Source organism: Eubalaena glacialis, chromosome 13 (assembly GCF_028564815.1).
Source record: "Eubalaena glacialis isolate mEubGla1 chromosome 13, mEubGla1.1.hap2.+ XY, whole genome shotgun sequence".
NCBI classification, from domain to species: domain Eukaryota; kingdom Metazoa; phylum Chordata; class Mammalia; order Artiodactyla; family Balaenidae; genus Eubalaena; species Eubalaena glacialis.
Genome location: NC_083728.1, coordinates 12,583,158 through 12,593,629, shown reverse-complemented (window position 1 = coordinate 12,593,629; position 10,472 = coordinate 12,583,158). Strand labels below are relative to the sequence as shown.

Genomic DNA, 10,472 nt, shown 5'->3' with positions numbered 1-10,472 from the left:
GGCGCGGCGACTACATTTCCCAGAGGGCCTCGCGCGGCGCAGGTCGGGGAGGGGGGAAGGAAGCGCCTCGGGTCCAGTGCGCAGGCGTGAGTCCCCTCTGGTTATATAAGGGAGGCTTTGTGGCTGTTCGTTCTTTTGCGTCTTCGGCGCTGGCTCTATTTCACTTTGGTTCCTCTGTTTCTCCTCCCGTGTCGTCCCATCCCGGCAACCAAGGTTTATTACTGTATGTGGTGAGTTGAAACCTCGCTTCGAGATCTCTGTGCCTCTTTTTCGCTTTTTTGTGCCGTCCCCCCTGCCGGTGGCCCCCTCTCCTCGTGGCTCCCTCTGCTTTGACTCTAAATAGGCCTCAGCGCCTTTGGGGAGATCAGTTAGAGCTGGAAAAGCCCGCGCCTTGTGCTTGGGCCTGAGGAGTCCTCGGCTGGTGTAAATGATGACTTCACTTTTTTCCCCATCAGATCGACAATGCTGATGTCTTTGAATACTTGCCAGTTAGTTCTGAGACACCAGCCTCAAAAGGCGCGCTGCTATGTTCTCTTCCGACTGTGGGAAGATGGCGCTTTATGACCTTTCTTTGTTGGTTCGCAGGTTTGCGCGATCACAGCGTACAGAATGGATCTTGGAGGAAGGGGTCCCTGCTGGGCCTTCAAAGAAACCACGTGTAGACATGAACAACCTTCAGTCTCCTGACCTCTGGAGTAAGCATTTGTCTTTTGGCCTATTGTAGGAAACGCCTGCTCTGAGGAACCTCTTAGTTTGCTAGGCGAGCTTGGAGGAAAAGAAAAGATGATTAAGGGCAGCCAATTAGCATATTTTAGTTACTAGGTTTTCTTTGAGGTGTTCTGGGTGCTTGGTTTTATTATAATTCACAAAAACATACCTATTAGACTTATTACAAAGTGGAATAAGTGAATTATTTCTTGAAAGTGAATAAGTGTTAATTTTTAAATGTCTTTATTATGCTCCTTAAGGCACATTTTCAGGTGCCATTCCTTCACTTGTTTCATAATAAACAGCTTTCTTTTATACTTAAGTTTCCAAGTGGATGGATAATGTGATGACATTTAAAAAAAATTTTTATTGGTGTAGAGTTGCTTTACAATGTTGTGTTAGTTTCTGCTGTACAGCAAAGTGAATCAGTTACATGTATACATATATCCCCTCTTTTTTAGATTTCCTTCCTATTTAGGTGTGATGACATTTTTAAGGAAAGCCAAATGTGTTTCTCTTGGCCTATTTGCTTTAATTCCCAACCCCCTAACTTAACTGAGTCCAGAAATGCCGCTTTAAGGGTGGGACTTCTTGGACGAAGTGTTCCTTAAACCTTGCTGTCCCAGAGTGTTAAGTTGCGTTTTAAGTGATGACATCTCGCATTAAAGTGTAACATCCTAACACATAGTCAAAACCCTGCAGTCACCTAAGTAAAAGCCAGCCATTTCCCCACAATTCTTGCCAGCCATGCTGGCTTCTATCAAATGTAAGCACAGAAGGCAGAGGTGTTTGTCTTAGCTACTATCTTATTGCCGAGAACAGGACACAGAAGTGCTGAAATACTGCATGAAGTCGCAGGTAGAGAAACATGAACCAAATCTTATTCCTAGTTCAGGGTTCTTTCTTTTCTTTCTTCCTTTCCTTCTTTCTTTCTTTTCTTTTCTTTTCTTTTTCTTGGGTGTGCGTTGCTGCGCACGGGCTTTCTCTAGTTGGGGCAAGCAGGGGCTGCTGTTCGTTGTGCTCAGGCTCTAGGCGTGTGGGCTTCAGTGGTTGTGGCACAAGGGCTCAGTAGTTGTGGCTCGTGGGCTCTAGAGCGCAGGCTCAGTCAGTAGTTGTGGCGCACGGGCTTAGTTGCTCTGCTACATGTGGGATCTTCCCGGACCAGGGCTCGAACCCATGTCCCCTGCATTGGCAGGCAGATTCTTAACTACTGCACCACCAGGGAAGTCCCCAGGGTTCTTTCTGTAGAGGCGAAAAGCTTCCTGCTGGCATAAATGATGACTGAACTTTTTTCCCCGACAGATCGACCATGTTGATCTAACTTCTCTAAGCCAGTTTCTGTCTGATATGCCACCTTGAGCATCTCCTCTGTCCCCAACTCCTTTGGGTATCTAGCTGACTGGTGGTCATGTTTCTGTTTTCATCTCAGGTTCACTGTTGGCAGAAAGCAGACTTTGAATGGACCATGATGGATCCAGGATTGGGAGAGAATTGGTAAGTCACGTCCGTTAACTGCTTTTCTTTTAAAGAGGTTATCCCCATTGCTTTCTACTTTCTCTGACTCATATGGCCATTGCAGCTGATGACTTAACTTTTTTCCCCATCAGATCGACCCTGTTGATCTAACTGAACTATTAGCCAGTTTTGTCTGATGCATTGGCCACAAAGATAACTTCTGTTTGTGTTTTCTGCTTAACCACCAACAGACTACTTTCTGTGGGGTTTTTTTTTAGTGGGAATTGGGCTTGCCCTATGGGTTTTTTCCCCCTTCCGTCATTCAAATCATTTATCTTGGCTTCATCTGTTAACTTCCTACAGGACCAGAGCCCTGTGTGCGTCAGGGCGTAAATAGGTTGATTGCAGCCTGATCTCAGCTTGGTTCAGTCTGTCCTGTAACAGGTGAGGTTTCTGCAAATTGTTATCTAGGTGTTAACCCCTCCTTAGTAAAATGATTACTGAATGTGCTCAGGATAGAGAGGTGTTGGGTTTGCCCATTTGGGAGTAACCTGAGTACCCAGTTCCAAGTTGGGTAAAACAGGAGGGGAAAATCTTGTCCTTGGCAGGACTGTTGACCTATTGGTACTACCAGGTCTTTCCCTAAGAAAGGGGGAAAAATTAAATGAAAAGTTAATTCTGCCTTGGCAGATAATATGAGATGAGGAGCTCCAAGCCATCTTTTGAGTTGAGATTGAAATTGGTTGTAATATTTTTGAAAGGTCGAATTCTTCACACTGTTAGCTGGAGGCCAACCTCAGGTCACAGTGGCTTGCAGCATCACAGTGAGCAAGCCAAGGAGACAGGCAGTCTCTATCTCCTGCCTCCTTTCTTTTTAAACAAATAACACTTGGTATCCCTAATGTCTGCTTATCCACTTTATATTTTAGATGCCCCCATTTGTCCCTAAAGTATCTTTTGCATGAGCTTCATTTGTGTTAAGTCCCTCTAGAATCAACATAACTTTTGGTGTGGTCCTGGGTTTGTCTCCCTTACCTCTATTTACTGTACCTAGAAAGGCTATAGATTGATGATGTACATTTTGACGTTATCAGGAACAACACAGACTTCAGTGAGGTGCCAGACTCAAGAGGTTGGAAGTCTCCTTGGTCTGGTACTTGATTCTATATCCACCTAGTTCCTGAAGTCTAGATGCTCCCACATCCCAAACAAGTAGCTATTTATATCAGTTTACATCAGAAGGAAGTCCTAATGGTGATGTATCTTTTCTTTTAAGGAGTTTCTCAACTGTGGAGTTGGAATGCAAGGCCTCTTGGGAAAAGGTGACCCTGTTCTTCACTGAGAAAGCGTGAAGGTTCCGGTTGAATCAGTCTCTTGAGGTTGCTGTGTAACCTGAGTGTCCAGAGCTGGAAAGCCTCTGGCTGTTTTGAAGAATCAAGTATTATATTAAACTTACGGAAAAATTTCTAACTTTGTAGCCTTCCTACCTGGAGAAAGAAAATAAAACCCTTTGAATCAAAATACGGTTGTATTTGGTCATTGGAGATAGAGACCTTGAACCAAATGATACTTGAGGTAAAAAGCTCTAGGGGCAGAGAGATCTTTTAATATTAAACTTAAAACTTTAATGTTTAAACATGGAAAGTTACAAACAGACTAGTGACATAGGGCTAATCTGGTTTCACTTTAACTTCCTACTGTGTCCCCAGATACTTGATCTGACTAATCTTAGGAAGATAGGATTCCATTGTGGTTTTTTTTGACTTTGTGCTTTCTAATCTGATTCCTGATGTTGACTCCAAGTCCCTTGAGTGTGTGGACCTAGTGCATCTGGTGAATAGAAAACTAGCTAGAGGGGTATTAACTTTTTTTTTTTTTTTGCCGCACACCACGGCCTGATGCCCCTGCAGTGGAAGCTCGGAGTCTTAACCACTGCTGTACCAGGGAAGTCCAAGAGGGGTATTACTTCTGATATTAGGTTATAAAAGACTTAACGACTTGTTGACATCCTCTTACTAGTTCCCTTCCCGTCTTATTCCTTGGCTTGCTCACTTTAGTGAAACAAGCTAGTGAGGAATTGAGATTAGCTTCCAGCCAATAATGTGCAGGGAACTGAGTCCTGCCAACAACTGAGTTTGGGGGCAGATCCTTCCCTGGTATTTGGTGACTAGAAACCTTGCTGACACCATGATGCCTGTGAGAGGCCCTGAAATGGGACCCACCTAAACTGCCTGGGCTCCTGAACTACAGAAAATGAGGTTAAGTGTGTTTCTAGTCACTAAGTTTTTTTTTTTTTGGCCCTGCTGCACGGCTTGTGGGACCTTACTTCCCTGACCAGGAATTGAACCTGGGGCCCCGGGAGTGAGAGCACCAAGTCCTAACCACTGGACTGCCAGGGAATTCCCTCAAGTCACTGAGTTTTGGTGGTAATTTACCCAGCAATAAATAATGCAGAACACCATAATCGAAAGCCCTCTAATGACCTTGACACCTTGAGCATCACTAACAGCAATTTCTTGACAGGACCTTCAAAGTTCTATGTGTGGATGCAACATTTCCATTCTTTCCTTCCCTTCATGCGTTCAACTTAACATGTCCAAACCTGAACTGACCCCTTCCCACCAAGGCTGCAGCTCCCACAACCATTTCTATTCCAGGTGTCGGCAACACTGTCAGTCTAGGTGCTCAGGCCAGAAATCTTAGTTATCCTTGATGTTTTGCTCCAATCCCCACGTTGGTTTACCTTTTTTTTTTTTTTTTTTGGCTGTGCCATGCAGCATGCGGGATCTTAGTTCTCCAACCAGGGATTGAACCCGGACCCCAGAAGCCACTGGACCCCCAGGGAATTCCCAGTTTACCTTTAAAATACATCTGACATTCACCCCTTTTCCCACCTCCATTGCTACCATCTTCCGGATCCAAGCCACCATCATCCAAGCTTTGATTACTGGTCTGTACTTCCACCTTTGCTCCCTGTGTTCTAATTCTAATATGCAGCCAGAGTGCCCTTGAAAACCAGAGACCACATCACTGTCCTGCTCAACCCGCCTGTGTCTCCCCACCTCACACAGTAAAAGCTGGAGTCAATGGCCTGGACCATCTTCCTCTCCATTAACCTCTGACCTCATCTCCTCCCTTCTCTTTCAGTCACACAGGTCTACTGTCCTCCATCACTTTAGGTGCACTCCAACCTGGAATGAATGACCAGGCCTAGCCCTGCCAGATCTTTGCATGGTTCCCTTGGTTTACTTAAATGTCACCTTCTCTGGGAACCTATCTAACAATCTTCCCAATCACTTTCTATTCCCTTATGTTTTTCTTCGTATTATTTTTCACTTCCTAATAAATAGTGCCTATGCGTATACAGTATACATACATTATATGTGTATGTTTATGTAGCATATATATTTGTCATCTGTCTCCCTACGTTAGACCATGACTCCATGGTAGATAGCACAAGAGATAAATAGTGTAGATAGCAGCTGTCCCTCCTTTGTGGCCCCTCCATGGCACGTGGCACAGATCCTGGCACGTGGTAGGCCATTCAATAAATATTAAATGAAAGAATGAATCTGGGACTTCCCTGGTGGTCCAGTGGGTAAGACTCCATGCTCCCAATGCAGGGGGCCCGGGTCCGATCCCTGGTCAGGGAACTAGACCCCACATGCGTGCCACAGCTAAGAGTCTGCACGCCGCAACGAAGAAGCCTGCATGCTGCGATCCCGGAACTAAAGATCCTGCATGCTGCAACAAAGATCCAGTGTGCCGCAACTAAGATCCGGCAAAATAAATAAATAAATATTTTTTAAAAAGTGAATCAGACACTTGCCTTGTGGCAGGACTGCTAAGGTACTTGACTGGCACACCTTTTTTTAAAATTTATTTTATTTATTCTTTTTTTTTCTTTTTGGCTACGTTGGGTTTTCGTTGCTGCGTGTGGGCTTTCTCTAGTTGCAGTGTGTGGGCTTCTCACTGAAGTGGCTTGTTGTGGAGCACAGGCTCTAGGCACACGGGCTTCAGCAGCTGTGGCACGTGGGCTCAGTAGTTGTGGCTCGCGGGCTCTAGAGCGCAGTCTCAGTAGCTGTGGCGCATGGGCTTAGTTGCTCTGCGGCATGTGGGATCTTCCCAGACCAGGGCTCGAACCCGTGTCCCCTGCATTGGCAGGCGGATTCTTAACCACTGTGCCGCCAGGGAAGCCCTTGACTGGCACACTTTGTTACTCATCACAACAGCCTTGTGAGGTGAGAACTAGCATGATTCTCACTCTTATTGCACAGATGAGGAAATTCAGTCTCTATATGAGACAGAATCAGGTCACAAACTCTGACTCATTTGACTCCTTTTCTCTCTCCAACTTAACTGCCTTTTACCAGAACAAGAAGTGTTTTCAGTTCTTTGTATACCCTGCAGTTTCTAAAGCTGTTCCTTGCACATAGTAGGTGCTCAAAGAGGCAAAACTGACTAAATGATTCCTTGAACCAGCACTCAACCTGGTAACTTGAAGACATATTGAGTCCACAAACTGTTTCTTAAAGAAAATGCATTGACATGATTCATTCCATAAATATTTATCGAGTATCTACCCTGTGTCAGGCTCTGTTCTAGGTGCTGAGGATACAATAGTGAAAAAAAAAAAAATTCTTGCCTACATGGGACATGACATTGCTAGTGGAGAGAGAAACAATAAAAAATAATATACTGTAGTATGTTATTTAATAAGTGCAATGGAGAAAACTAAAGTGAGGAAAAGGAATAGAAAGGGAAAAGAAATGGAAATGTAAAGGTGGACATTTGAGTACAGAGCTGAACGAGATCAGGGAGTGAGTGGTGTGAGTATCAGTGGGAAATGAACGTTCCAGGCCAGTGCAAAGGCTTTGAGGCAAAAACCTGCTTGTTGGGTTTTGTGTTTGGAGCATAGAAAGGAGGTCACTGTGGCTTCTTATGGAAAACTGGAAGATCTGATTATAGTAGACCCATTTTCCTGCCTGATAATTAGCTGGGGCTGAATAACGTTTTATGCATATATGTATTAATATGTATGTATGTATGTGTTTTTAGGCAGGTCATGTGCTTTCTAGTTCCCCACAATGGTGTATTTCCCTCTTTAATATACCAGCCCCTGTAGTAATAATACTAACAATGGCTGACATTTATTGAGCCCTTACTGTGTGTTAATTACAGTTCTTCATATGTAATAAAACATTATTCTTCCAACAACCATATGAGGCAGATTGTATTATTTAACCTCATTTGACAGTTGAAGGAATAGTCTCAGAGAGATAAAATGACTTGTCTAAAGTCACACAGTCAGTAAGTAGTAGAGCCAGGACTCGAACCCTGTCAGTCTGGCTCTTGAGTTTGTAACCCTTGGCTTAATTGCAGCCTCTTACTGAAATGCAGTCTGACTGATACAGGAGGGAGCCAATTTCCGGTTCTGAAAAGTTCAAATGCTTTTATTTATTTATTTATTATTTTATTTATTTATGTTTTGGCTGCATTGGGTCTTCGTTGCTGCCCGTGGGCTTTCTCTAGTTGTGGCAAGAGGGGGCTACTCTTCGTTGTGGTGCACGGGCTTCTCACTGCGGTGGCTTCTCTTGTTGCAGAGCACAGGCTCTAGGCGCGCAGGCTTCAGCAGTTGTGGCACATCGGTTTAGTTGCTCCGCGGCAGGTGGGATCTTCCCCGACCAGGGATCGAACCTGTGTCCCCTGCATTGGCAGGCGGATTCTCAACCACTGGGCCACCAGGGAAGTCCAGTTCAATGCTTTTGACTTCCTTGTTGGTGAGACAACTCTGAGGTCAGAAGTGGCCCCAAATGCCTACCAGCCAGGGGTCAGAGAAGTTCCCTAGAGAGCTCCCACCCACCTTGAGTCTCTAGGCTTTGCTATCACTGCTTCCCTGAACCCCAAAGGCAATGATAGGCCTCAGATGCTCAAATTCTTTGCACCTTGTCTCCCCAGCTTCAGTCCCACAAAACATTTGATGCTTCAGACTCATTCTACTTCTTTGTCCTCTTACTTGAGGGATCTTGGGCACATTCTTTACCTCTATCAGCCTCAGTTTCCTCATCTGTGAAATGAGATTCATAACAATGCCTGCTTCAGAGAGTTGAAGCCTTCAATAAAATCAGGTCTGTAAAGCACTTAGCCCAGGCCTGGCACATTATAGGGACACAATTCATATCTAGTGAATAAACAAATATTCCTGCCACATTGAGATGGGAGAAAATCTGTGCTGGGGAGATGTAAGAAGTGTGCTCATTGAGTGCTTACCATGTGCCATATTGTGTTATTATTTCATTAATCCATACCCCACCCTTGTTCGTTACTATCCCATTTTATCCCTTCCAGAACTTGCAGCTCCAGCCTGTGTCTGCAGGGGGCGCTGTGGACACACGTCTCTCCAGCCTGCGCGAGATGCCTCCACTCTCCGGCTAGGAAGAAGGAAGATGGCCCGCAGGGGAGTTTTCATAGTTAGGCCAGATTTTCAGATCCTGCAGCCAGCACTTTGGGGGTTGGCTGTCGCAGGGGAGCCTGAGAAAGGGCGAGTTCCCTGGGCCTGAATCATGGGCTGCTGATCGTGCGACCACCACTCACAGTGTAAGAAACCAACCAAAAACAAATTTACCCACGATTCCTTCATCTAACATATCAGTAATCAGTTTTCACTTTTCCATGTTCCCTTCTGTTCTCGTTGTAGTGGGGCAGCTACTACCAACATGGTTGGCGCTTCCAATTTTTAAAGAAAGCCAGAAATCCTTAAAATGTTGGCAACTGATTCCAATTTTATAAACTGTGAAGACTGAACAATGCACACGTGTGAGCCTCATATAGCCCAGAGGCCACCAGTGTAAGACCTCTGGAGTTTGAGCTGTGACCCTTTCAGCACTGCCCTTGTCATTCCTGGTGCAGATAAAACACATGATTCCCAGTTATTATACATTTGAATTTCAGATAATTTTAACCATGTCCCAAATATTGCATGGAACATACTTACACTAAAAAATCGTTATTTATCTGAAATTCAAATGTAACTGGGTGTTCTGTATTTTTATTTGCTAGATCTGGCAACCTCATTCCAGGGAGCATCTGGCTTGGGATGATGCATCTGTTCTTTAAGATGAAGCCTTGATGGACCTCATTCCTTCTGAGTAACTTGTATCTCTGCCAACTTGAACTTTCCTCTCAGATTATTTGGCGGGGGGGAATTGGGGTTTATGAAATATCCCGATAGTTTACAATTTGGCTTCAATGCCTGGATGGGTAGAATTGGCAGGTCCTGTGGTCCCTTGGGCTGGTCCCCTGATCAGTTTCTCCCAAGGTCCCAATGTTGATTAATTGCAGGTTTGTTTAGAAGGCAACTGTCTTTTCCTTTATCTGTTAGTCATGGCAGAAACAGACCATCTTGGGCTTATTTATATCTGTGGCTTTTTTAAAAAGAGAGAAAAGGAGAAATCTGGATCCTTTCACTTGGCAGGCTCATTTAAACAAATGGTCCTTTTGCTAAAACAGACTGGCACCACAGGGCCACAGTTTGCAGGTGGGAGGGCTTGGGATGGGGGTGGTCCTGGTGGGTGAGAGCATTTTTTTCTTTTTTTTTTTTTTGCTCCAGTGTTAAAATGGTGGCATGTGCAGACTGGGACTTTGTCGTCACTTTTGGCTCTGCCCAGGTTGACCTGGTGTTTTTACAGCTAGAGGAGCTACCTGCTGAGAGTGGTGGTATTCATCATAGTGAATGCTAGGCTGCCTCAAATATTTCACTGTCCCGCTGTATGGTCAAGTCCAAACATTCCTCTCTAAGCTCCATTTCTCCCTACTTGAATCATAATAGTAACAGCACAATAACTGCGATGCCATTTATTGAAATTTCTTACCAGCCTCTAATCTAGGGTACTTTACATTTTAAAATAATTTATTCCTCACCTCAACTCTGCAAGGGCAGTAATATTATCATCCTGACTTTACAGATGAGGAAACTGAGGTTTAGAAAGGGGAAGTGACTTACCTAAGTCACACAGTTAGTAAATGGCTCTACCAATGTCTTTCCTTGTCCATCCAGGTCCCCTCCTCACCCCAGTCCACCTTGCTCACCGCTCCTAGAGCAGGGACACATCAGCGTCATCTCTAAGCCCTGTGGTGGGAGCTTCAGCAGGAGATGGAGGTGGGGTTGGGGAGTGAGGATGACCTATGCATCCCCCTGGCCGCACCCTGTGGGGACACCTCTCCAGATGTTCTTCTACCTGACTCTCCTTCTGGGCTCTGATGCTCCTTCCCTGGCCCCTTCAGATGTAGGGGTACCCCCTCTACTTCCA

At 44.9% G+C, this 10,472-nt stretch overlaps 1 long non-coding RNA gene and 3 other non-coding genes across 4 annotated transcripts; all 4 read left to right on the top strand.

Moving 5' to 3' along the window:
- The first annotated feature begins 109 nt into the window (after window positions 1-109).
- Window positions 110-3,684, top strand: LOC133103546 (uncharacterized). The gene is made up of 5 exons (XR_009703308.1): window positions 110-230; window positions 586-695; window positions 2,138-2,202; window positions 2,527-2,607; window positions 3,440-3,684. It is a non-coding gene; the product is annotated as an uncharacterized LOC133103546 (long non-coding RNA).
- On the top strand, window positions 418-508 carry LOC133104560 (small nucleolar SNORD12/SNORD106). The gene has a single exon (XR_009703624.1). It is a non-coding gene; the product is annotated as a small nucleolar SNORD12/SNORD106 (small nucleolar RNA).
- On the top strand, window positions 1,973-2,063 carry LOC133104564 (small nucleolar SNORD12/SNORD106). Its single transcript, XR_009703627.1, has one exon. It is a non-coding gene; the product is annotated as a small nucleolar SNORD12/SNORD106 (small nucleolar RNA).
- Window positions 2,278-2,369, top strand: LOC133104563 (small nucleolar SNORD12/SNORD106). The gene has a single exon (XR_009703626.1). It is a non-coding gene; the product is annotated as a small nucleolar SNORD12/SNORD106 (small nucleolar RNA).
- Window positions 3,685-10,472: the final 6,788 nt, after the last annotated feature.